This window comes from Oryzias melastigma, linkage group LG20, assembly GCF_002922805.2.
Source record: "Oryzias melastigma strain HK-1 linkage group LG20, ASM292280v2, whole genome shotgun sequence".
Classification (NCBI taxonomy): Eukaryota; Metazoa; Chordata; class Actinopteri; order Beloniformes; family Adrianichthyidae; genus Oryzias; species Oryzias melastigma.
This window is the reverse complement of record NC_050531.1, coordinates 904137-931591: the sequence shown is the minus strand read 5'-3', so window position 1 is coordinate 931591 and position 27455 is coordinate 904137. Positions and strand designations below refer to the sequence as shown.

At 41.2% G+C, this 27455-nt stretch overlaps 1 protein-coding gene across 1 annotated transcript in view; it reads left to right on the top strand.

Annotated features, from left to right (window-relative positions):
* LOC112151339 (cadherin-18) overlaps positions 1 to 27455 on the top strand; it is a 216225-nt gene that overhangs the window by 71948 nt on the left and 116822 nt on the right. The window lies entirely within an intron of this gene.

Below are 27455 nucleotides of genomic sequence, written 5' to 3'. Positions count from 1 at the left end.
TCCGGTCCGTTGAACCCTCTCTCACCGTCGGTTTGATTCAGAGCTGCTCTTCAGGAAAACAAGGCCAAACACTGCGCCGCTTCGGGGGTAACCTTGACGTAACATATTGCAAACCCCCCCGCCGCCCCCCCAGCCTGGCGCATGTCACCGCATCTTTGCACAAAGTTCCTGCATGCATCAGAACGGCGCCCACCAGATGCCCCGTCTCCCAGCATATGTCCAAGGTCATAAATCCAGATTACCTACTTCTTGTGTCGCTTCTTGTGCCATCTGGAGTGATTTAAGCAGCGGGCGGCTCTTCTTTCAACACCACCTCCCTCACAGACGGGACACCTGCTCCGGAGCGGCTTGGCTGCGACTCCACCCAATTAAAGCAAGACTTAATCACCATTAGGGCTCTCATATTTTTCTGGGAATGTTTTTCCGACTGGTTTTACCTGGAATGTGAAGGATTATTTCGGATTTTCTGGGATACATTTTGTGTTTTCTTTAGAATATAATGAGGGAAAACAGGCAGAGAAGTTCACCAGAGGTGAATCCGTATAGAGCCTTCCATCTGTCCGTTAGGAGCCTGCAGGACTGAAACAATATCATCAGTTTTTATTTCTGTTCATCTCTTTAAAGCTGAAATACTATAAACTACAGATGTTGCTAAAACTCTTTTCTACAGATGGTGAGTTCATCTGAGTCCATCTGTTAGAAGACGAGTCTTCTTCTCCACCGTGAACTTTCCTCTCATTTCTTATTCTTAACTTTCCAAACTTCTTCCTTAAATTTTGAATATATAGTATTATGTTGAACAGGCTCTTTCAGTCTTAAACCACTTTTACTGAAAGTTTTTCTTCTTTTGTTGTTCATGAAACTTTTTCCATTTTTTTAGTAAACTCCAGTTTTTATACATTTCATGGTAAAGTGAATTTTAAGGCTTTATGTTGGTTTTCTATAAGGTCAGGATGCTAATATAACAATAGAACACAGTTTAGTGAAAAGTATTATTCATTTTATCATAGATTTGTTTTTAATTGATTGTTTTTTCTGAAAGTATTTCATCAGATTTACATTTGACTTTGAGAAACAGGGAATAAGTTTTGTCTGGATGTCACTTTTTTTTCTAACTTAATTATTTTCTTACCAAAAACATGAAATAAACACAAAAAACTTCTGAAGTCTTAAAGTTATGGAGACGTCAGCTGTCAGGATTAAAAGAATGAATATTTTCACAATCACTATTCCTCCATAACACTTAACTGATGTGTTTGACTGCATATGGGAAGTGGACACAGTGGCTCCTCCCCCTTGGTATTCCAAACAGGAAGTGGCTCCAAAGTCAAAATCCCATAGACTGCAATGTGGAAACAAACAGCTGCTACTCTGTTGGTCAGTCTGAGCATTCTTCAACTGATACTTTTATATTAACATCTTCTTGGTAATCCTATTTTTTCAGGATTTTTTTATGACCAATCAGATGCCTAAATAAAAGTGGGTGGAGCCTGCAGGCCCCTCGTCTAACGTTCAAAAAATTTGACAGATTTCGTGAAGCCTCCTTTCAAGTGGTGGGGGTGTGGTCGTGCAACAAGCTCACTCCTGATTGGTGAGAGTGGTTGCCATGGAAACTCTGAGCAACTCAGACCAATCACGGCTTACTGAAGACATTTCGCTCCAACTAGGCGGCATCCATATCGTGAAAATATGGCGCCTGAATCGACTTAATGGATAGACAACGATCAGGTGATTCTCTGAAATCGGGTCACTTTAGTGTCCCACAGGTTCACCTCAATGTTTTACACATAAATGAAGAATTCTAAAGCATTTAAAACAAGAAATGAAAAGATCCACGTGTCTTTATAGATCACAAAATAGTTTTTAAAATAATGTTTTCATGGGCCGCTGTGGTGTAGAGGTCAGCCAAATGAGCATGTCTTCACCAACCAGTAACAAAACTAATAAAAATAGCCATCGAGTTCTGCTAGCATGATCATTTGCCTGTTTACTTTCACCTAAATAAATATATATATATGAGAAAACTTATGAAATGTCACCATTTAATCATCAGTTTTGTTCAACTCTGTAACAGACGATCAATCCCCCACTTTTAAAAAATAATGGTTCAGTCCAACTTCTTCAGCAACCAGGAAGTGACATCACCGAATGTTTTCCAGCTCATACTCCAAAGACATTTAACCTGTTACATTGTAGACATGATATTTACTCTTGTTTGGGGAAAAGTAAACAATTGTTTTGAAAAATAAATGAATTTCTTGTTTTCCTCGTGCCGTATGTATCTCCATATCCTGGCTAATGTAGACACACGACAACCTTTAGCTCAGAAGTTCAACCCTGTAACTAAACCCACTGATACGGGTGGAATCATTGTAACAGGGTTGAAGGTTGGACTTCTCTTAAAACCACTTTTTCTCCGTTATTTCATGTTCAATATGTTCTCAGAACAGATGACTAAATCCAGTCCAGAACGGCTAAGAGTTCAGGGCGAGCAGAGGTCTAGAAGAGTCAGATTGTCCCGTTACAGGATCGAATTTAATACGACCTCGTGACATTTCTAATCATTTTGGGGATCTCATGTGTAAGGTGGGAAAACATATTTTCTCAGAGGTTCAAATAGTCGTTCATTTGATGCAATGTTGAAAAGGATTTTTCTTTGGTAAGATTTTCAGTAACCTGAGAACCTAAAGTGCACCGAATGCAGAGAATGACCCCATCATCATTTCTGATCCGAGCTGTAATCAAGGATGAACAAATACTCCTTAACTAAAACTGTGAATTCACATCCCAGTCAGAGAAACCGGAGCCAGAGGCGGTGGTTTAAAATAGTTTGGAGTTACTCATTATGATACACTCAAGAACATTTGAGGTCTTTATCCACAGAAACAGATTCTGTGAGCCAGACGACTAAACCTCAATGACAACAAGTCTGACAGTGATCATTACTTCTGGATTCTCCACAGGGAAGACTGCAGGTTTCTGACTCTTTTCTTCTAACATGATCTCAGAGATTGACGGATCGTCAAACCCGATCCAGAATCATGTGAACTTTCAGAAGGAAATGTTTTGTCAGATTCTCCCACACCTTTGTTTGCTGCTCGTGTCATTCTGTGTTCGGGTTCGTAGATTCTTGTAGGAGTCTTCAGAAAACATCTGAACAAGTTTCTGCATATTTTCCCTCCAACATCGTATCCATTACATTTTCTATTAGCATAAGAGTAAATTATCCGGGGAATCTTTGGATCATGTAAACAAACAACTGAAAATAACCTCAAACACGCGCCTGACCCATTTCAGAAACTTTGCTGAGTGAGATCAGCACTTCTGCGAGGAAGAATTCGGCGGTTCTTTTGTTCCACGTCCTGCAGCGTTCACTGGTGGGACGAACTGCAGGTCCAGACGTCTGAAAGTATTAAACCAGACCATGTGACCCCGACCAGGCGAGGGAATCTTTTGTGTGCCGAGGATCACTGAGGATGTGGCCTTTTCCACAGAAGCACACGGGGAGAGCAAATGACACCTGAGTGACCCCCAGACCGCTGATGGAGCGCCCCCCCCTCACAAACCGGACAGGCTCATTGTCCAGCTGTCTTATCTGCTCAGCGCCATTCCTCCTGACGACCACGGCGGACTGAGCCGACGGAAAACTGAAGAGCAGGAAAGCCCTGAGGAGGGTTTTGAATGCATGAGGGGAAATCAGAGGAGCTCGGTCTAAAAGGTGTCCAGAGGATTCTAAAGGATCCGTGGAGATTCAAAGTTAGCTAATGAACATCCTTGGGATTGATGAAAGATGCTTCACTGATGAGGATGAAGAGGGCCTTCAGACGGATCCATTCTGTGAGACATGCAGGAGCAATGAAACGTTTTTGGTTTGGGTTTGTGTTCGAGGCCTTTTCGTGTCCTTAAATCAAACACTTTCACGACTGATAATGGCTTACTAGTGGTCAGGTTTGACGAGGACAACCTTCTGATCGGCACAGGACCAATTGTAAAGCAGATTTTCTTTCAAAAACTGTTTTTATTTGGATGATCATGAAATTATGATGAAAATCCAGCTGGTTCTACCTGAGAAACGTCTCAGGATAACCTTTTTACCGCCGTTCATCTGCCATCATTGGAGATATTCGATGAAGAACAGCCTGGAAAAGCATGACCAACAGGATTTACAAACTTTAAATTATGTCGGTGTTTTCCTCAAAACTCTGATTCCAGCGGCAGGTTGCTGCTGCCGGAGCGCGGCTCTCCATCACGGCCGGACCACACTCTGCCTTTGTGTCCGGAATGAGAACTCCATTGCACATTATCCCGCATAATGAGATTAGAGATTAAGATGTTGCTCCTCCCAAAGCGCGGGCTGCACGAGTGCATTGGAGTGACTCGGCTAAGCCTTATCCCGCCGTTGTTTGGGCTGAGAGTGACGGAGCGCTGAAGGATTCCTTTAATTTAACAGAGATGAGTGAAGCCGGGACGCGTCCAGAGGTTTTAATGCAGTGTTGTTTCACTGTGGTAAATGTCTCAGCGCGAAAGGGGGCGGGGTCTAATTAAAACTCCCAGAGCTCCTTTTTCTGTCATCTCACTTTTTGTGCATTGATTAAACCAAAAACGATGTATTAGGATGAGGCAGCAAGAGCAGCTGAGCAGTCGACTGAAAGCAGTTTTTTGTTTTATTTGCTAACATTTTAGTTTTATGAACAATGCACTTCCAGAAAACGTTCACTCGTGCACTCATGAAGTCCAGGAAGTTTTTTGTTTGTCCTTTTATGTTTACTAGCAGTAAAAGCTTCATGATGGACTGTCCTACTGGTGCGTGGGTTTGTCATGGTGTGTTGGTAAAGATGTTGGTGTAGCTCATGGAGCAGCAGCTGCAGGCCCAGAAGGCCACAATCCTGCATGTCTCCCAGCATACCTGCTCTGGTACGTCTGTCTGGACACACCTGAGCCCGGTTTTTAATGAAAATTCACTTTAAAGTGACAAAACATAAAATCAGGGCTGGGAATCGATAAAAAACAATAAAATAAAATAATAAATTAATTAAAAAATTAATTGCAAACCTGGTAAAAAATGAATCTCAATTAATTGCGACACTTTTTTTCCCAGTATTTACTGACTACTTATTATCCGTGAATAATCTCAAAATAAAAACACAGATAAAACTCAAACATTAGAACATTTATTTATAATTATGGTTGTCAATCAATTTTAAAAAAATATCAGATTAATCACAGTTTTAAGTTGTGATTGATCACTTTTGAACAAAAACAGGCCAGAGGGGATTTTTCCCTTCGTTTCTACTGTCTGAACTGTTTAAATGTAACCCAGGAGTGTAAAACACATCAGCATTAAGATAAGCAGAACTCTAAAGACTTTTATGTCTGCAGTTTATGTACAGCCCGAAGAAACAAACCTGCAGACCTGGAAAAATAATAATAAAGTTGCGTTTACTGATCTATGCTGTAGCGCAGGCCGGTTAAAACGATGTTTCCCTTCATTATCTGCTAAGAGAGGAACGTTCTCTGAACTAAGGATTTATTTAAAATATCCACAAATAGTCCACTTCATGTGAAAAAGCAATCTAAACCAAAAAAATAACATGAATAAAGTACTAAAAACCAACTGTATTTCTTTAGTAAATAAGTGGGATAAATACCCGACAATTGTCTTAATCCACGCCGTAGAAGCCTGTAGAAGGACTGCTGCTCTGTGATTAATTTGGGTCGATTAATCACGTGCGTTAACGCGTTAATGTTCACAGCCCTACATGAAATATAGAGGTGTAGTGATGAATTGATTTATGAGGCAAGTTGTTAACTGAATAGTCCTTTACCATCATAAAATACTTTCAAAATAAGAAAAATCGATACTGCAAACAAATTGAATCATGTTTATTTCACTATGAGGTAAAAACGACCATCACAACAGACAGCACACATTTATCACTGAGTCATATATATATTTATATACAGTATAAATAAAATTAAAATAGAGATAATTTTCTGTTTTCCTGAATCTTCTTAAGACTTCTCGGTGCAGCAGAGACACTGACCTTCAGCGTTGTAGGAACTCCTTATTGTTCCTCCTGAAAGCTGCAGAGCTGAACCAAAGGCAGAACCAGGTCTGCGGCTCTGACCTGGAAGAAGCCTTCATGTTAGCCTGCAGGCGGAGGCCTCGTCTCTGTGGGTCAGTGTGTGACCCCGAGTCGAAGCTGCACTTAATGCCACAGGACTATTATGTGAGGGAGGTATTGATCTGGCTGCACATAAAGCTAACTGACAGGAACGTTTACAGTGGAGAGGCTGCTCAGATGCTTATCTGGACTCGGCGGTTTGTCGGCGTGCTATCGGAGTTTATTGGAAACGTGGCGACACTTCCTCCTGACCTCCAGTCAGATGTGGACTGGACCCGACTGCCGGTCTGAAGTGAGACATCAAAGCGTCGTGGATGAAAGGCCTTATGCAGAGTGGGGTCGCCGACCTCGCCATCAGTCACACTTTGAGATCTTTAAGTCTGTACGATAAGATATACAGATTTATCTGAGAATGAAAAGAAGTGAAGACGTTCCAGTTAAAGATCCTCATAAACCGACCATGAGGACCCATGTCAGCGGCGGGGCTTACAGACACTCCCCGTCTGGATAGGTGAGAAGCTTATCCCGCCACACGCTTCCCGCCGTGCTGCGGCGCACCAGCTGGACGCCACATTTAGCAGCAAACACCGACATGCTTGACCTCAACCAGTCAGACACGAGCGGGATTACCTGGTGATACCATCCTGATTCTCTAATCCCAGATCTGTCTGCAGAGATTAGAGCTGAGGAAATCAACCGCATGCGAGGCTGACAAGAGACACGCCTTACCTGCCCACGCAGCCCCCCCACCTGCACCAGCCCCCCCCCCTGTTTACTGGCTCTCTTCTTAAACCAACACAAACCGACTCTTAGTAAATATCTGCTTTAGAATATTCATTAGGTTATTTTTAACTTTTACAAACAATAAACTCATTAGAAAATGATTTATGCCCCAAACTCAGACAGAAAACAGACAGAAAACACAGCCAGCATCATCCTCGTGGTTCTATCAGGACACGATGGTATGAAGAGAAGATCATCCTCGTGGTTCTATCAGGACACGATGGTATGAAGAGAAGATCGTCCTCGTGGTTCTATCAGGACACGATGGTATGAAGAGAACATCGTCCTCGTGGTTCTATCAGGACACGATGGTATGAAGAGAACATCGTCCTCGTGGTTCTATCAGGACACGATGTATGAAGAGAACATCGTCCTCGTGGTTCTATCAGGACACGATGGTATGAAGAGAACATCGTCCTCGTGGTTCTATCAGGACATGATGCAGAACAGCTCAGGTGGAGTTGATGCTAACAGGTCATTATGGTCAGTAATCTAGACTGAAGCCAAAATGTACAGTTTGGATTAATGTTGTATTCATACATGACTCATGTTGTGAAGACGTTTGCATAGATTAGGATTAACCAGATGAAATCTTTCATCAGAATAGGATCCAAATAACATTCAAACATGCTGGAGCGGCTTTGCTGTGGTCGTACTGCAGAGGTACAACAGTCATCACCTGATTGGACGGTTCCTACCCCTTTGGGTCGGACCCAGAACACCATCAGGTCTCCTGAATGACAGAAGATCCTCCATCAGTGTGTGAATGTGTGTGAATCAGACTGTGGGCCTTCATCCTGATAGATTCATGTGTATTTACCATGAAGCTGCTCTGGTTTGGTCTTGTTTCATAGAGACGGCGTCATACATCACTAGGTACATTTAGCACATATTACATGAATGAAAATTGGTCAGAGATGAATTTATGTGGGAAAAAAATTTGTAAAGTTGTGGTGTTTTATGTAAATATTTCACAAATGAACCATGAAACAAGTATGAAAAAAACATCCAAAGAACACATAAACCACATGTCTCAGAGTCGTGGCCCGGGGGCCAAATCCAGCCCCCCCATCATTTTATATCATTATTATTAATGTTATCTTGTATCACCTCAATTTTGACTAAATATATATTTTATAGAGAGCAAAATATTAAAAGTTATTAAAGATTTAGTTTGATTTATTCTGGAATAATATTCCTGACTGTTTTTTATATTTATGTTTAAAAAAAGTTGCGTTTTAAATTTGTTACTTTTTTTATGTATTCTGTAACTGTTTGTCCTGTCTGGGCAGCGACCTACTGTGTGTTTTGTGCGATTTGACTCTGACACCCTGGTGTAAACCCACGCTTCACTGAATTTCTTCACTTTAGCAGTCAGAGCTTTGGGCTGATATCGCGTCAGCGCGTGGACAGGACCCACCGAGGGTCCACTAAAGCTTTGCTTTAATGAAACAGTTCTAAGTCAGCTGCTGGACCCCCGCCGAGATGAGCGATCCCCGGTGGGGTCGGAGCTGGGGAGGTCCTCATGAAGGACCCGGTACACGTAGATATCACATCCGAGCCCACCGTACGTGGATAATTTACTCCACTCCCTCCCGCCATCCGCCCTCCGCCATCCGCCCTCCGCCTGGGAATGAAGGAAATTTCAAACAAAATGAAGGAAATTTCTAACTGGAAGAAAAAAAACAACTTTAAACCAATTGAGATGTTTCACATTATTAAATGATGACCGAATGTAAATCATGTGAAATAACACAAATAGTGAAACTTTTCAGAAGTATAAACCATTGTGGTTTTCATCAGAGAAACACATTTGTTCATTTTAATTTGTGTCATTATTTTGGAAATGAGAGAGAAAAAGTTACCAAAGGTTTACGTCTATAATGGAATTTAGCCAATCACAATCAAGAATCGTACACAGCTGAAATGCTGAGAAGCATGGGGTGGATTTTAAGACAGTAATGTCTATGTGGGCCACATTTGAGCCAGACTTTGGACATGCCTGTCCAATGGGGAGAGGAATCGTCTGTTTTGACTTTTAAACTATGCTTTAAATCATTCTTCAGTGTTTAACGTTTAAAGTTGTAATCCTCCAGGTAGAAAACAGAGAAAATCCCAAATATTTCTGAGTTTCTGGATCAGATCAGAATCCTTTGTTTCCACAAAACATGTCAGAGAATTCCAAGAAGCAGCAGCTGAAATAATCCTAATTCCTGGTTTATTGTTCAAATTAAAGTCTGAACTTAATTAGGTTATTAATTAAAGCATATATACGTTTAACATTTGTTTACTTTGATGTATGAAACGCAGGAACTCTGAGTGAAACATCGACTTCTTCTTGCTGCTAACATTAGATTTTCTGGGACGCCGTTTTCCTGGTTCCTGTTTATTTGCAGCTTTTCTCTCTGCTCTGATGCTGATGCCCCCCCAGCAGCATGAGAGTCTCTGGCTGGAAGACACTTTGAGAGGCGCAGGTGTTTCCACACGCCTGGCTCTCCATGCAAACGCCATCCGACAGCGCTGTTCCCAGCGAGCGGCCGCGGTTCAGGCTTCCAGCGGCGGTCCGTCTCGGCTGCCACAAATCCCTTGTAGACACTCGATAGTGTTGCTGCAGCAAACACGCTTGTCACTTTGTGTCTTATCAAACGTTCCTGACTCGGCATAATTAGAGATAAGCTCTTAAAGCCAGCAGCTGAATGAGACTGGAGGATGGAAAGTGAACTAAGTGTGTTAAAGTGTGGGGGGGGCATGACAGACGCGGGAAGATTTCCTCAGACGTATCGAGTTTTCTATGGATTCTGGGCTCAGGATGAGATGCAGGAGCAGACAGAGGCCGACGGCCAGTGAAGAGAATTATTCTAATTAGTTCTTTAAATCTCACACTCTTCCGATCTACTTCAGACTTAGACATAAAACAAATGCAGTTTACCTGCCAGAACATTTCGGATTCACTGGAGGACTTTTTGGATGACGTTCTGTACTTTCTTTTTTTTTTGCAATAAATTTCTTTAAAGACCAATAAATGTGACCTGAGGTCAGTCTCTGAGTTTGATTTCAACATATTTAATGATTTCCATTTCCTGACATCCCAGCAGTGAAAACTCTAACTTATGAAAACGTATTAGGAGCTTGATTCTTTCTCATTTCTCTGAATGGAGCTGCACCAGGGCTGGAGTCAAAGCTTCATTAATTCATGTGTTTTGCATCATGACAGAACATCTGTATCGCGATACATATCAACAAACTTATACACCCTAGTTTTATTATCAAGGCATTTAAACTCAATGTTTAATCAACTTCAGTGAAACCTTTTTGGACATTTTATTTATCTATTTATGAAACATGAACTCTCAGCAACAGAAGTGGAACCAGTGATGCATGTAGATTTAATCCCCTATATTTTGATTGATTTACTAGAAACTTAAAAATAATAATAAATAGGAACAAAATAGATAGTTTAAAATGAAAAAACACATGTGCAATGAGTGACAGATCACAGTTTGAGTTTTCTGTTATTTTCTAATTTGTCTAATCTGTAAAAATTGGAATAATTTGATCTTTTAACACATTTTCTTTAATTTCTTCCATTTAAAATGACTTGTTTTCATCAGATTCTGAGTTGATGGTTTACTCAACTTAAAAATGTAATTTGATTTTAAAAAATGATATTTTTAAAAGTAAACTAAACTTTTGTTAATTGATCCAGTTTTTCCCTTTTTACGGTGTAAATGACAGGAGTCTACCAATTAGAAGGATTTAGCATTAGAAATAGAAGCATCGATTCTTATTAATAACTACTGTGCATTTTAGTTAAGGAAATGCAGGAAAAATAATATATTCTTTCCAGTCCATCATCTGTATTCGGACCATTTTTCATTCTTAGCTTTAGATTCTTGAACTTTTCCGCTGACTTTCCCGCCGTTTGTCCCAGAACTCGCCGTGGACGGAGTGGAATCTCCTTCATGGTTGTTTCTGCTCCGCAGCTCCTCCGATGTCCCACAGGCGGCCGTGCTGCTGAACAAGACCTCCTGCTTTCTAAATGAATGAGGACAGAAGAATAATTGCTATTTCAGTCCTCACTGAGGCATACAAATCAATTGTACAGAATCCCCACAGCATCAGTCTTAACAGTAGAAAGAGAAACCGGTCGACGCTTTAGTGAGTCCACAGAACTCAAAGAAACAGGTCTGTGTTCCTGCTGATGCAACAGCAGCGTCTCTGTGAGTCGATGGAAGGTCGCAGACGAGTGTCATCGTTTAACTATGACTTGTGGGACCTTTCTAAAGAGGTGAAAAACTGCAGATCTTGACAGTCTGGTAGAGTCGGAGGAGCTGCTCATTCACACTCAGACCGTCATCAGAATCGTCTCTCCTGCAGGTCTCTCTTTTTCTTTCCGTCTTTGTCTTGGCAAACCACCAAACTCTAAATATGTCATTCATGGTACAAACTGAGAGGAATACCAAACGTCTGCGTCTGGAGCGCTTTGGATCTCAGATGGATGTAATGTGAGGCTTAGAAAATGGCAGACAGCCAGATGAGAAAAGGCTCATCTGAATGATTGGAGTCGGATTTAAGAATGACAAATGAATCTTTGTGAACGTTGGAGCGTTTCTCTGAAGGAACACAAAGACAGACTTCCTTTGAAGGAAGGAAAGGTGGTTTTTCTTCTCTCCCAGCTGGTTTCCGACCAGCATGCTGTCTGTGGACGTTCCTCCACGCCGGACCATGAAAGAGCTTTCACCTGCCAGCAGCGGTTTTCAGACTGACTGACCTTTATGTGAATCAGAAACTTCTGCAGTCATTGTGCCTCTTTGAGAAACCACGAGGCGAGTCAGGTTAGTGTTCATGGCCTATTTGCTCAGAAATGTCCTCTTCTATCTTGCTCAGTACCTCGCCCCTGGCCCGCTCCACGCACAATAATGCATTGTACATGTGGAGTCACCTCTCGGCTCCCGTGGGCGATGACTCCTCCCACAGTCATGGACGTGCACATTATGGGCTGTCTCATGAGGCCGTCGACCCCAAAGATGAGCTGAATCTAAGAGTTCTGCTCCTCTGTTTCCACAGCGTCCTCCTCATTACAGCAGTTCCATGTGATTCTACTGTCACAGGTCAGACTTTGATCCGCAGTTTAGCATTGATCAGATCAATGATTCAAAAAGCAGACCAGCTCATAAACAGCTGACAATAACAAACAATCACAAAAACTCAAAGACATGAAATCAAAGCTGAAGCATGTCCTTGTTATATTGAAGAATTAGAACGATGAAACTGATCAAAGAATCCAAACAGAAATCCAGTTTACATAATCTGATGGAAAGTCATGTTGTGCCACCAGATTACGAACTAAAGTCACAGTTTTGAGATGTCCTAAATTGCAAACAAAATGTGACGTTTTAAGAATGAAACTTCACAAGTTTAAATAAAACTATTGAATATTTACTTTAAAGGAAAAAGAGACGTCACGGTCTTGCAGAGGACTACAACATCTTCTTCTTCTGTTTTGTTAGACGGAAGTTTACTCCAGACTTTCACCGAGAGCCTCTTTACCAGCTGTAGAGTTCTGGTTTCAACGGATGTGTTTGTTTGACGATAATTATAACTGATTCTCTGGGCCTTCAGAGCCATCCAGGGATTTCTGTGAAACTGGGTCGCCCAGGACCCCTGGTGATGTCATTTAGTAAAGTCATGTAGTGCAGGTCAATCGCAGACAGGAAATGTATGACCTCATTAAAAGTGGGGAAAGCCGCTGAGAAGACTCTCTAGCAGATCGGTGCACGTGCAGACAGAGGAGGCTGGTCATTTGATCACAGTATTCCTGAGCTGCATCTCATTTTCACTGAATCCGTTTGTGGTGTATTAAAGGCCACCGGTTAATATTCCTAAATCTGTTTCTGTGGAGTGAAACTGTTTGTTGACTCTGTCGTTTTGCCACTCGTAGCGCCGTGTGAGTCATGTGGTACGTCGGGCTGAGCAGATAAATAGATTCATGAAGTGAACTCTGATTGGTCAGGCTGGGCCTGCAAATGAGATCTGTGTGCATGAGTGGACACAGCTCCTTGGGGCAGCGCCAGCAGCAAGAGCATGCACTGCTGGAGAGTTCCCAGCAGGAACCTGCAGAGCACGGATAGTTTGCTGCGCTGTGATCATTTCATCTGGACAGAAATGCAGCGCCTCTCACTCAGATGTCCCCAGTTTCATTTAGACCAGAGAGAAATGCATTTTCAGGGAGTATATGAATCAAACATCATATTTGCATTTATCATGATGTCTTCTCAGGTGGATGTTTATATAAAAACTAGAGGTAGAAGGTGGGACGCAGCAGAAACTGAAGCTTTTATTCTTTTTAACATTGATTTTTACGAGTTTCCATGATATCATTTTCCCAAAGACATTAAAAAGATGCAAGGAGAACTTTACTATAACAATGCAAAATCAATTACAGACGTTTTTTTATTTTTTATTTTCTGAGATAATTATTTACGTAAACTAGAAAAGTTACTTTACCTCCGATAATGTTAATATGAATGTTTTTTGCTGAAAGTAGTCGCTGAAGATGCTGAAACTTTTTGCTGAAAATAGTGACACAATTTACTTTAATTGCTGAAGGGATTTACTGAAAATAGAAAAGCTATTTTCATATTGTTAAGTTTCCTAAAAGAATTGAAATTTCATTAATGAAGAAGGACTGAAGTTGACCAAAATTTATAAGGAATTTGTAGTAAAACTTCTTAAAAATCCCTAAAAGATGCCAATATGAAAAATATTTATCCTTTAACACCTGAAGCATCGTCGGTGATGCTCAAACACAAAATCTATACTGTAGCTTTTCAACCGTTAGGAGGAAAGCGTCTCGAGCTGCTTTTCAGAATCTGCTAGAGTTACGTTGATCGTTTTAACGGTTGAAAAGTTAAAGTAAATCAAAGGACATAAACACTAGGGCCCAGGAGTTCAAGGGTCAAATATGAGCTAAACTCCAAATCAGCCCAAAAACCCTTAGCAGATGCCAAGCTAGACAAAATAGTTACCACATTGATTAAATAAAAAATAAAAATAAAAAAATAACTTAGAGGGGACCGTGTCTTTGCTGCAGCAGCTCCAAACTCTGGAATGATCTTCCAATTCATGTCAGAGAGTCTTCATCATTGTTTGTTATCAAGGCTTCTCTTAAAACCCACTTTTTTAATTTGGCTTTAATACTCAGTGAAGAGATTGTCTCTCTTTTATCCACATACATTCCATTTACTCTCTTTAATATATTTGTATTTATTTTTTGGTGATGTGTTTTTATTGTACAGCACTTTGGGTCTGTGTGGGCAATTCAAGTGCTTTATAAATAAAGCTTTTTATTATTATTAAATACTGTCTGAAGTCCATAATGGGCTAAAATTCATCAGTAAACTAAATTAGTCAAAAAATTGGCCTGTAGCTAAAATAGAAGCTAAACTCTAAATCAGCCTAAAAACTCCCAGTGGAGAACCAGTAAGCCAAAAATGTTAGCATGTTGCTGTAATGTTAGCTAAACTCCAAAATAGCCTGAAATTCTTAAAGTAAACTAAATTAGTCAAAAAGGTTAGCATTAGAACTCTAAGGAGATGACAAATTAGCCCACAATGTGAGCTAAAATAGAAGCTAAACCACTAATAGCCTAAAATTACTCAGTAAAATAAATTAGTCAAAAATGTTAGAATGTTGATGAATAGAAGCTAAAGTCTAAGTTAGCCAGAGAACTCCCAGTAGATGGTAAATTAGCCAAAAGTGTTAGCATGTTCCCAAAATATTAGCTAAACGTCTAAATACCCTGAAATTCCTCAATCCTCAAACGTTAGCCTGTTGCTAAAATAGAAGCTAAACTCCAAATTAGTCTGGAATTCCTCAGTAAACTAAATTAGCCAAAAACGTTAGCATGTTGCTCTGAATGCTCATGAATGCTTCATAGCATCGACACTATAGGCTGATTCTATGACTTGACTGGAAACGCTCTGATCCTGTGATCAGCACCACAACCGTATTTAAGATGAGACCAGAAACATGTTTTCTCCACGTTTTGAGCAGAAATTCCTCCAGATGAGTGTTTTTTTTTCTCTAAATCACCTGCTTGGACCTGATGGACGCTCCCCATCTCAGCGTGCATGAAACGCCCTAATCAACGCTTGCAGACGCCGGCTGCAGCATACTTCGCCGCAGCACGCTTCACTGCAGACTCTGAGTCTCCATATGCTTCCAAATAAGGAGACACACATCTGTTAGTTTCCAGAGAGATAAGCATGGATAAGTCCCGTCATTTTCTACCAGGATCTCTCTCACAGTTTGAACCGTGAGGACGGGTTTGGGACGACGGAGGAGGCGGAGCCACCCTCACATTGTTTATGTCGTCATGTCTCTCTTCTGACTTGTGAGTGGAAACATAAAGACTCGAGACAAGATGAGAGGAAACAGCAGGAATCTGGCATGAAGACACAATGAGACGTTTCAGCAGCATCACGCAGGAAAATGTATTTTCAACAGAATTTCAAAAATCACAGTTTGGGGAGTTTTCTTTGGTCCTTCTGATGAAAATACATGTCATAGTACTTTCTTTTACCAGCAAAGAAGTATTTCAGCTGTTAGAGACTTGCACTTAAATCCCAAAGTGAGCGCGGCGCTCAGGAACATGCAGAGTTATAAAACCGTTCCTTCCACCTCTCAGTGTACATTAATTTAATCTGTGCACTTTCACAGATGTGGAAAATCAATGTAATTAAGGCAGTGAGGCCCATGCATCACCTGCAGAATCCTTCAGAGCAGCCGATCACTCCGGCACTTCATTTTCTCTGAGCATTTCTCAGATGGAGCTAAATGCAGATGGAACTGGAAGTGGAAATGTGACAACAAGCTTTGTGGAGGCAGACGAGGATTTAACAGAACAAAAACCTCAAAAACATGAAGAAGGAAGCGTGTGATTGGCTGCTCGTCTGACTTTTATCAAAGGGTTTTGTAAGTAAAATCACATCATGAGCACCAAAAACTGAAATAAAAACAAAGAGAAAACTAATGACAGCAGAAATCCCTTATCCAGAAGACATTATCTGCTCATTTATCCCATAATATAAATGACAATTAAACAGTATGTGATTAATTGCTTTTAAATGATCAAACTAAAAACAACTTTATTCTTGTTTTGACTCCATCCGATATTATCTGACAACAGACTATTGATAATTGTGGAAATGTTTTTTTTCTCCCTTTTTTTTATTTAATATGAAGGAGAAAATAGAAAAACAGCAGAAGTTCATTTTTGGTAAAAATGTAAACTAAGTAATAACATTTTATCTATTTTCTTTTTTCTCTTTTTCTTATTTTCTAATTGAGAAGTTTTTATGTACCAGTTTAAAACCTATCTTGTAATGACTGTAATTCTCTCTGGTTTATTTAATAGTTTGTTATAAATGAAATGATTTCAAACAATAAGTCACATCGGTTAAATCTCAACTTTTTCCAAATTTTGACCAGAACCCAACAAAAGGTTTGGAAACGAACAAAAGGCCGATTCCTAACCTGAGGTGCTTGAAGGCTGAATCCTGCTGCTGACAGGTGAGACGACCTTAACGGAGAAGAAAAGCGGCTTCCGTCCAAGGCTGAGCACATTTCTCAAATGGAAACAGGCTTTGATTCTCCTCTTAGCCAAACTTTGTTAGATCAAAAAATATTGTCACAAATTGTAAAGAGCTGGGTCTTGTCAGGCTAGAGTGCCCATAATTGGGAAAAGGATGGAGAAGAATCAGAGTGCACAAACTCACAGCTGAAAATACCTGGTTTGGCCTTCCAGACCTGCTGCACCAGACGCTGTCAAACTACAGCGATCACCGTCAGACACAGGAAGGACTCTGAAAAAACAAAAGCTGTCTGTTTGAGAAAAGGATTTTTAAAGTGTTAAAAATTTGGTGGAAGACAGATGTTCTGGAGAAACTATTTGTCTAAAGAAGATCCACCCAGGAGGAAACATTTGGTTGGATTTGTAGAGTTCTGAGTCCATCCAGCCATCCATCCTCAGAACCTGTTCAGGCCTTTGTGGAGTCACCAAAAGAAGAAGGGGTCACCAAAGGAGGCGGAGTTATCAAAGGAGGAGGGGTTACAAATGGAGGAGGGGTCATTAAAGGAGGAGGAGTCACCAAAGGAGGTGGAGTCATCAAAGGAGGAGGGGTTACAAATGGAGGAGGGGTTATTAAAGGAGGAGGAGTCACAATAGGGGGCGTGGTCATCAAAGAGAAGGAGCCACCAAAGGAGTTGGGGTTACATTATAGGATTTTACTTCCCTCAAAACGTTTTGAAGAATAAAACTTTTTTTTCCATCCTTGATCCATACGCTTCAGAGTCCAGTCTAAACCTAAAGGGGGCGGAGCCTTTCCTTCAGTAGCTCCTGAACTGAAGCAGCAGAAACACATCTACTCTCATTATTTCAGTGTTATCAATATAATCTTTGATCAGTTACTGCAGTCGTTTATATAGATTATCTCGTGTATTTTATATTGTTTTATCTCACCGGTATTATTCATTCTCATATGTTCCTTGTTATCTTGTGTTTTAAAGTGTGAAACTCTGACAAGTCTTTGCATGGACAGCTCCCTCACATCCTGGCTGGCATCCATCAGATGGATGGATGAATATTCTGTTTTTAAAAAGGTTTTTTGTTTAAATTATTTTTGTTTTTAGGATTTTGGTCTGCAGAGGCTGTGAAGTTGAGCTGTTTGATTAGACTTGTCCTGGACGTCCATATTGATAATGTTGAGGAAGTTTCATAGATGAGGTTAAAACCGAAGCCTCCTCAGATTTGGAGAGCATCAGAAAGGGGACAAAAGGTCATTTTAGTGTTTGATGGTCGGAAAATGACTTGTTAGTGTTTAGTAAACTACAATGAGGATTTTTCACTCCTAACAATAAAAAACAGGCAAATGTCCTGCCAGTTCTCTGGGTTAAAGCTCTTTGCTGGAGGTCAGAGGAACGTGGTCCTGCTGCTCCAGGATGACAAACGAGGAAGAGTAACTCAAGAAACGATTTGTTAAAACCTATTTATGCAAACGACCGTCTTTGAATGCAAGCGGCGTATTTCCTGAAGCAGATGGGGCACGCTCCGAGCCTCTGTGAGCTGAGAGCAGGAGACTCGGCTGTAGACCCGACAGACTCGAGTGCGGTGAGAGGGGGAACACGTGGAAGAGCTTCAGTCTCCATAAATGTTCCAGCGTCAGTCTGCAGGAGTGTTGCTCTAAAGATTTACAATCTCAGACACTTCTACTGCCTCATTAATGCTAAATTATCTTATCGTTCATCAGAGTCTCCAGCTGTTTGTTTCCTTCTCAGCTTTTTCATTTGATGACGTCAGACCTGGTTGAGGGTTACCTTGGCCTTTGAATAAACGGCATCTTCTAAATCTCTCCTAGTTTGAAATAATCTCCCGACATCGTTAACGAGAACATGAGAATGCATGTTCCCATTCCTGTAAAGAAATTAAGGAAAAAAAACATCCTATTTTCAGCTTCTTTGATGGGTTCACTGAAGACTGTAAAAGAAAAGTTTATCAGAGGATGTTTGAAGTGTTCCAACGAGGAGACGAGTCAGAAACTAAGATTTGTCTCTTTTCTGAGACGAGTTTTTGGGCTGGCAGTTCCCAGTCTGGATGGTTCTGTTTATACAGACGAGGTGGGAGTTCCCGGTCCACATGGATTATACAGACGAAGGGAGGAATCCCGATCTGGACGGTTCTGTTTATATGGACAAGATGGGAGTTTTCCAGTCCAAACAGATCTGTTTTTACGGAGGAGGTGAGAGTTCCTGGTCTGGACTGTTGATATGGATGAAGTAAGAGTTCCCAGTCCAAACTGTTTTTACGAACGAGGTCAGAGTTCCCGATCCGACCGGCTCTGGATCCTCTCCAGACAGGAGGGGTGCGGGGCTTTTTAAAGTCAGAGTGCGGCGTAACCTTGCAGCTCGTCAGCCACATTAAAGTCGATGTTCTGTGAGACGCAAACATTCCCGGCTCTGCCCCGGTGATGTGTGTCTTCCAGCTTCAGCACAGCCTGCTGCCTCCACCATTTGTCTGTGTCCACAGCAGTCCCCCCCCCCACACACCCACCCACACCAGCAGCTTGAAATGAGATTCACTCGAGTGCATAATCCCTCAGTTCTGCTTCGTTGTGATTAATTGACCAAATATCTCTCATATATGGATGGTCCACAGTAGCAGCTTTCATAATTAAAAAGGGAGGGGAGAATGGTGCGCCGCAATGATGTCCTCACTAGTTTATCGCTCGCAAACTTGTCTGAGAAGAGCGCATTGTTATCTCTAAGTATCGTTAGAGGATCTTCACCAATTAGCCCCCCTGGCAAAATGATTTACTGACATGTCATTAAAAAGCCGTCAGGGAAATGGACATCATGCAGAGAAATGGCCTCTGGATCGATATCACAGGCAGCTCTGGAGCGCTGAGCCGCCGCCTTCCAGGAGAGGAATTTGTGTTGAGCGTCACACATAAAGAAGTTCTCTGTGCTCTCATTAGAGAAATGATGCACTTATCAGAGTCGTGGAGGGATACGAGTTCTGAAAAACTCTGAAAAAAATAGTTTTAAATTTGAAGGTGTTGACCAATACAGACGAAATAAGAAAGTGTTTATCCAACACATTGTCACTCTCAACTCCTCACATATTGATGTTCGGTTGAGGCCCTTCGGTCACTTTTTGATGTTTTGGGTGTCCTTAGCTTGTCGTTTTTGACGTCGGCTGTAAAATCAAGGGTCCACAACCCTCGGGATGTGGTACTGGATTCGGTACCGGACGCGCACTGGTCCTGGGAACATGTCTGGTACCGGTATCCTAACCTTAACCCAATACTGGTTTGTATTTGGTACCGTGTTTGGTACTGGTTTGGCCGCGGTACTGCATCTGGTTCCGGTGTCGGGTTAAAGTACTGGAACTGGTTTGGGTAAAGGTGCGTTACACGTTGGTTGTACTGGACCAGGTCTGGTTCGCGGCCCGGAGGTTGGGAACTCGTCAAACGTCCATTTTTGACGTGGAGGGGTCGTTAACCAAAGGAGAGAGAATGTCTGGAATTATTGTTGATGCAAAAACAAACAAACGTGTTGCTGCAGCAGCATCAGACTGGAACGTTCACTCTCATACAATGACTGGATCACAGACTTGGACTGACTGAGTGTGACATCATGTGGTTTAGTTCCAGCTCCAAACAAATGGAGTCAATCTAGTCGCCATGTTGGAGCCAGATGTCGTCAATGAGCACCAATCAGGAGTGAGCTTGTTGGAAGGCCACACCCCTACCTCACAAAATCTGTCAAACGTCTTGAACGTTGGGCAGGCTCCACATACTTTAATGGGGGCATCTGATTGGTCAGTTTGTAACCTGAATAACTTGAACTACAGACAAAAATGTCCTGGAAAAAAGAGGATTATCAAGAATGTGTTCATAAAAAAAGTTATCAGAGCCAGAATGGTTATTCTGATCCTTAGAACGGCCGAGTAAGAGCTGTTTGTTTCTCTATAGACGTCTATGGGATTTGGGGTACTTCCTGTTCGGAACGCCATGGGGGAGGAGTCATTCAGTCCTCTTGTAGTCACCTGCTCCCACCGTGACTCCATCTCGCCGTTTCATGCTCTTCATGCTCTTCCTGCTGATGACATTCAGTGAACACCAGAATGTGAATATGAAGAAGCAGTTTTGGACACTAAGCTGTTTGTTTGCCATTAGCGACACTTCCAGTCACTGCAGGACAGACGCTCTTCCTTCACAATGACTGGAGTCTGCAGAGGATTTTCTGGCTCATCACATTTTCCAGTCAGCTCTCATTTTGTTCAACAAATGTGTTGGAAGGAACTGATTGGATAATTATAGAGCCCTAGATAACTTCAAATGGCTTTTATAAAGTGAAGTTAACGAGGATTCAGTTTTTTCTTGAATCTAGAGTTTGTATTAAATAAGGGGTGGAGCCCCAATCCAGATCGTTTTACCCAGCAACCCTTCAGAGGGGCAATTTCCCTGAAGGCAGCAAAAATTATAGATTTTTATAAATATTTATGTTCACAAATTAAACGAGTACACATGATTAATTGAGTTATAAAGCAGTTTTATGATAGAGAAATGGACAGCAAAATCAAAAAAAAATTTCAAAATTTTGAAGAAGCTCTTTTGTGTATAAGACATTTAACACCCGGGATGCATAACATGACAAGCGAAAATGAAGCCTAAGGTGGGACAGAGAGAAGCTAAAGCTCTGTGGGTTCCTCTACAGTCCTACTCTACTGTCAATTATCCCTCAGCAGCTCCTGCACTGACAGACGGAGACATCCCAGAGTCTGAGGGAACGGCGATGTAAGACGTCTGTGACTGCTGCTCCCATTAAACACACCGGTAATAGTTACTACTGCTGCTCTTGTTTCCACTTGAATCATTTCACAAACTTTTCTAAGATTTTGACCCAACAACAACCTGGTTATGTTCAGCTACCCAAACATTTGTGTGTTTAAACCGGACAGACTGAAGTCTTTGTGCTTCCAACTGTCATCCTGCAACATGGACAGAAGCCACGCCCCCAAAGATAATTACATTTGAACTTTGATCAAATGTTTTTAACTTATTACACTTATAAATGTAGAATTTTCTATATGAATAAATAAAATAATTAATATCGAAACAGATTTGGAAACTCGAAAACCCATTAGAGTAATATTATTAATATATTATTATTAATATTATTTTGTTATATTACGCACTAACAGAGCAGCTCGTAGAGCAGAACAAGAACTTTTTATTTATCAACAGTCCAAAAGAAATTGAATCAAAAATGTATTGACTTTGTTAAGGATCGATATTTACTTCATAATAATGAAGAAAATATAAATATCTTAAACATTCTCTATAATCCATAATAAGATGGAACTATCTGTACTTTCTTTGCACTGTTATTAACCAATTGAATTCTGGGAAATCCCAAACACAACAGCAAAAAAAGAAAAAAAACCCAAACAAATCAAACCACATAGCCTTACAGTACCCCTCCCCAAATGGACTGATACCAGATGCCCAAACACCCCAGAGAAGGGAACCTGGAGGAGTCCAGCAAACAGTTGGAGGTTCTTCAGCCAGACGGATGTGAAAGAATCAGAATGTTTCTTCTCATGAATACACTTGATGAGGACCGGTACCGATGGAACTCCTCAGGAACAGGAACATTTGTTCTAAATCAGTGGGTCCAAATCCGGTCCTCGAGGGCCGGCCTCCTGCTGGTTGTCCAGACACCCTGTCAGCTACTGATCACCTGGATCAGGTGTGTTTGGAGCTTCAATGACAGGATGGTTGGAAAACACAGAGGTCAGCGGCCCTCGAGGACTGACTTTGGACACCCCTGTTCTAAATGAACACTAAAGTCCAGAAATCCTGTTTTCAAAGTCTTAGAGTTTCTAAACACGACTGATGGAAACCTGCAAACAGATTTCTTATTTTTGCTTCTTTGATCTATTCATTTTATTTATAGACAAACTGAAGTGACGCATCAGCCTCCAGATTCTCTAGATTAAGTCTTAAAGTCGACTTATCGGCATGTTAGACCTCTGGAGTTGAAGACCTGTTTGGTGGAGCAGAGCTTGGAAAACCTGTCTGCCGTTGAAAGGAGAGTTATGACTTTGTTTAGCATACTGAGCACATTTACTTTGGAGGGTTTTCGCCGGCATGCCAGCTCTGGAAGTGGACCAGAGGCACACTTGTTTTGGCAGGGGCAGCGAGGCTTGGATGGGAGTGAGGCTGGAGGCAGCGTGCTGAGGAGCTGCTGATGCCTTCAAGACCCCTGTCTCTCCGCGTTCACTTCCTCCTGACTCATCTCACCACTCGCCTCCTCGTCTCTGACGCCTAATCCGCCTCCTGCGCAGACACACTCTGGTGTGCAGACCTGACCACCCCCCCCCCGGCCCCCGGCAGGGCGGCCTCCGTTCTCTTTGCTCCCCACTCGTGGATTAATTGATGGAGGAGCGCTAACAAGCTGCACTCTCTGAATCTCTCCGTCGTGTCCCGGTCCCGGGCGGCCTCCATCCCTCACTCTCGTCCTCCACTTGCCCGTTTCACCACGGCGTTCATTATTCATTTACTTTCCCCGTGGACCTGCAGAGAGCCAAAGCACGGCTGAATTCATGAGCAAACTCAACAGCTGGCCCAGGGGTACCTGAGTGACGCGGGCGAGCATTCTGAGAGCCCAGTGACTGACGGACAGAACCAGAGGGGAGGAAGCTTCAAAAACAGTCATTAAGATACAGAGAAGTGGAACAGTCAGAATATCTACACGGAAAATCTCCAGTCATGAAGGACCCACGTAAACTATTGGAAAAGATGGTTTTTAATTAGATCTGAAGGAAAAGCAGGAACACCCAGAAACACGGAGGAACCAAAAGCAAATTGGAGTCAGTGGATAAATGGTTTCAAAAGTCGCTTCTGAAGCTGAGACAGGAGGGATGCAATCTCCAGAGGTCAGCACGAATGCATCGGGGCATTTCGTTTGGAGGCAGGAAACAACGCAGCTGATGAAACTGGCAGTCAACAGCTCAGCATCCGGGATGCAGAGGAGCTGTTTCTCATGCTCTCAGAGCAGCTCGGGCAGACGTTTCCCTCCAGAATCCACTTTCACTTCCTCGTATTCCTGCTGCTCCATGACATCCTTCACTTCTCTGTTTGGAATTTTATTCTACTTATCGTGATTTTTGGAGATTACTGTGGGGATTACTTGGGATTTGGTATTCCAACTGTAGACATCTAGAAACTACAGCGGACGGATAATCTGTCGACATCCAGAGGAATCTGACTGAAGGAATGAAGCCTGAAGGGAAGCGGCCGGATTGACTGTAGTTCATTTAGTTCAAAGGTCTGAAAATGGAAATTAAACAAAGTACAGTTTGAGTTCAGAATCGGGGACGTGTCCATCAACCAACAGAAACTCACTTTCAATGAGGCCTGAATATGAGCTCCAAGTCAAATGATTGGTGCTAAAAAGGAAATAAAGCAAAAACATAAAAATGTTTAGACATCAGGTTTGATGTACATTTTTGGGGTAAAGTCATTTTTTATGTAGAGGTCGATGGGAATGACTCCCTTTGACAACAGTCAGCAGCTCCAGGAACTCCAACATTTGCTGCTTCCGGTCTGTATTCAATGTGGGACCAGAGATGTTTTCCATCAGCCTGTTTACTGTTTATGTCCCACTTTGAAAAGAGTAAAAGACGGCAGATCAGACACAGCAGCGGCCGGGTCACTACAGGTACTATATGACCCCGCCCACGTTTTTTTAGACCTCAAAGAAATCAAATCCTGAGGATAAAAAATGCCCTAAATATATTTATATTGAATGTTAAATATAAATATTTGTCTGTGTGTAAAACTTGATTTCTAACTCAATATATTCTGTGTGCACTTTTAATTGTGTTTTCATATTACAAAACACAGTTTACACATGAACAACTTTCATTACAGCAGCTCAAAACTAACCACAATCTCTAAAAAAGTACGCACAAATCTCCCGATACACACACACAAACCACATTTATGTACAAGTCTGATGTGAGACTCTTTCCAGGCCTCCATGATTCATGTGTAAGTGATGCATTTAAATGCTGCTAGGATGCTGGGTCATCAGAGTTTTCTGCTTTGAACTCAGATTGTGAATATTATCTGTTGAAACTCGACATTTTCTCACTTTCTTGACCCGATATGCCCGATAACTAATATAAAAAAGTCTAAACGTGCATTTTTAAAACCCTCAACACTAAAGCTGCAGTACGGCTAATCGACCCACTGTTGGTGTGGAGGGGGGGCCGCGAGCCGCCCGTCTGCCCCACAGAGGTAACAGACTCATCGCTCCCTCACTGCAGAACCCTTTACCTTTATACAGCAGTTATGAGCTGTTGTCATTTAGAGCTGTGTGTGTACATTTACATTTGAAAACACAATTACAAGTACATACAAGTACACAAAAAAGTACTGTTTCCATTTTTATAATCATTCTTTGATTAATACAATCTGCACTAATTGTCTTTTTTAGTAAGAATATTTAGATTTTTACTGCATTAGCAAATGAAGATGATTTAATTATTACTTTTTGTATTATCATAATTCTTTGAATACAATCTGCACAAAGTGTCTTTTTTTCTAAGAGAATATTAGATTACTGTTTATGTAATATGCAGTAATGATTACTGAAAAGTTTACAATCACTACGGTATTAATTTTCTTTACTGATTAATATAAATGATTTGTCGTGGATAACTTGAAACTTGATTACATTAATGATATTAATGATCCTTAATAGCCTGATTTTATTAATATTTGATATCATGTCCTGAACCGGATATTGATCATTCATTTAGAGAAAATGGTCGAGTCGGGGTGGGATTATATAAATTTGCTTCCTTCCCCTTCCTGTCAAGCGATCTACTTGTGATTCACTAAGTGATATGTTATGTATTATGACCTGATTGCTTGAAATAAACCATTTCATTCATTCATTCATTCATTATAAGAATCACAAAATCAAGAATTACCCCAAATTGGATCAATTTTCTCTCCACATGGCCTGGGTTAACCCAACCTTAGCTCAACAGTGGTGAGAATAGGCTCCAGCAACCCCAAAAGATGGATGGATGGATGGATGATGATGGATGGATGGATGATGGGTGGATGGATTAATTATTGGATGGATGATGGATGGATGATGGATGGATGGATGGATGGATTAATTATTGGATGGATGATGGATGGATGATGGATGGATGATGGATGGATGATGGATGGATGATGGATGGATGGACGGTCTAACATGGATGCATTAGACCGCAGCTGAAGTTTTCTCTGATAATTTGAGGACTATCAGGACCATTGGATTTCTTCTTCTTATTTAATCTTCCCTGGTTGGAACAGGTTTAGAAAATGAACATTTTTTATGTGTTTTTCATCTTTTTTTTTTTGAGCTGTTTGAGTCTCTGGTTCTTTTCTTTTATTTTAAAAAGTGAAACAAGCTAAATGAAAAGGACGCATGACTCAGGATAGAAACTCTCCATCAGGCTGGTGGACGATCATATGTTTGTGTTTTGATGAATCCAATCCAGTCTTCAGAGAAAACTTTTGATTTCTTTCAACCAAACTTTGACATTTAGGCTAAATTTTGAAACTAAAATGAGAAACGATGGAAAATGGTTCATGTTTATGTTCATCTAACAGGAAGTGACGTTTATTCATTTGTGTTTTAAAGTCATGTTTCAGTGTTCTAAGTTTCCTCCCATTGTCTGGATCCATGACATCAATGAGCTTAAACTTTATTCTTTTTGATACATAATTGCTTTTAATCCTAATAAAATTTGATTGTGTTTTGTTTGCGCTCCGAGCTGCTGGGACTTGAAGACACGCTGTAAACTTCAGACTCCACCATCCGTCCCTGGTCAGTTTATGACCTGACAGCATCATCTGAGAGCTCCAGGGGAGGCAGACCTACTGTTGTTCCAGACTCAGTCAATCCTCTGGAAAAGGCCGTTTTATGGATGCATGGATGCTGATGCAGCTCTGAATTTCATAAAACACTCTGGAGCAATAAAAAGAGGTTCAAAACAAAATAAGTCTTTTATGAAAAGGCTTAAGGCGCCACTTTAAATGATGAAGGAGTCATTCATCACAAAGAGACTAAAACCTGAGACGCTGCAGCAAATCTCTGAATGGATTGTAGAAATGTGCTTTTTGTTTTTCCAATGAAAATCTCTGATGTAATTCTGTGTGTTTCTGCTCAGAACTTTGATGCTGAACCTTCAGATGGAATTTAGAAATGATGGATTGTTGCTCAGAAAGGCAAAATAAGTCAATGAGTCTTCATGAGTTCCTTTCTTAGATGTTATCCTTCACCCGCATCGTGAACTCACAGGAATTAATCGTCTTCTTGGCTGATGATGAGATTCTCCTGATCAAAATAAAGTTGAACTCCGACTGACTTGAAAATCTCAGCCAGGACGTCTATTAAAAGAAGAACTATTAAAAGAGCTCGGTTTATGGATGCCTGCTTTAAATGAGGAGCATCTTCTCATCTCCTGGATCCTGTCGGCTCGTATTTTCTGATCAGAAAAAGTCGTTGTTTGTATTTATTAAAGTTATTGGAGCAAAACATAAATAAATGAAAGAAAAAAGTACATTTTGGGGAATACTGTCACTAAAGTGAGTCTTATTGTGCAGAAATAATTACCAAAATAGTTAAATTATTGAAGTGATTTAATTTTAATCTGTTAAAATGTACGGAAACCTTTTAAAAAATATTTTTGTTCTGAAATAGTCTCTGATGAACTTCTAGTGGAGGAAGTTTATGCATTTATTTACCAAATGATTCATTAAGTTCTCGTTTTAGTGATCAAAAGTAAAAACGGAGGTTTGGAGGTGACAAAGTTGCACGCGCCTCTCTCTCTAGCAGGCGGCGTGCACTGATGCTTCTCTGGATTCAGCGGGACTCTGGCAGGTGAGCGGTGTCTGCACGTGCGCGAGGGCGCGC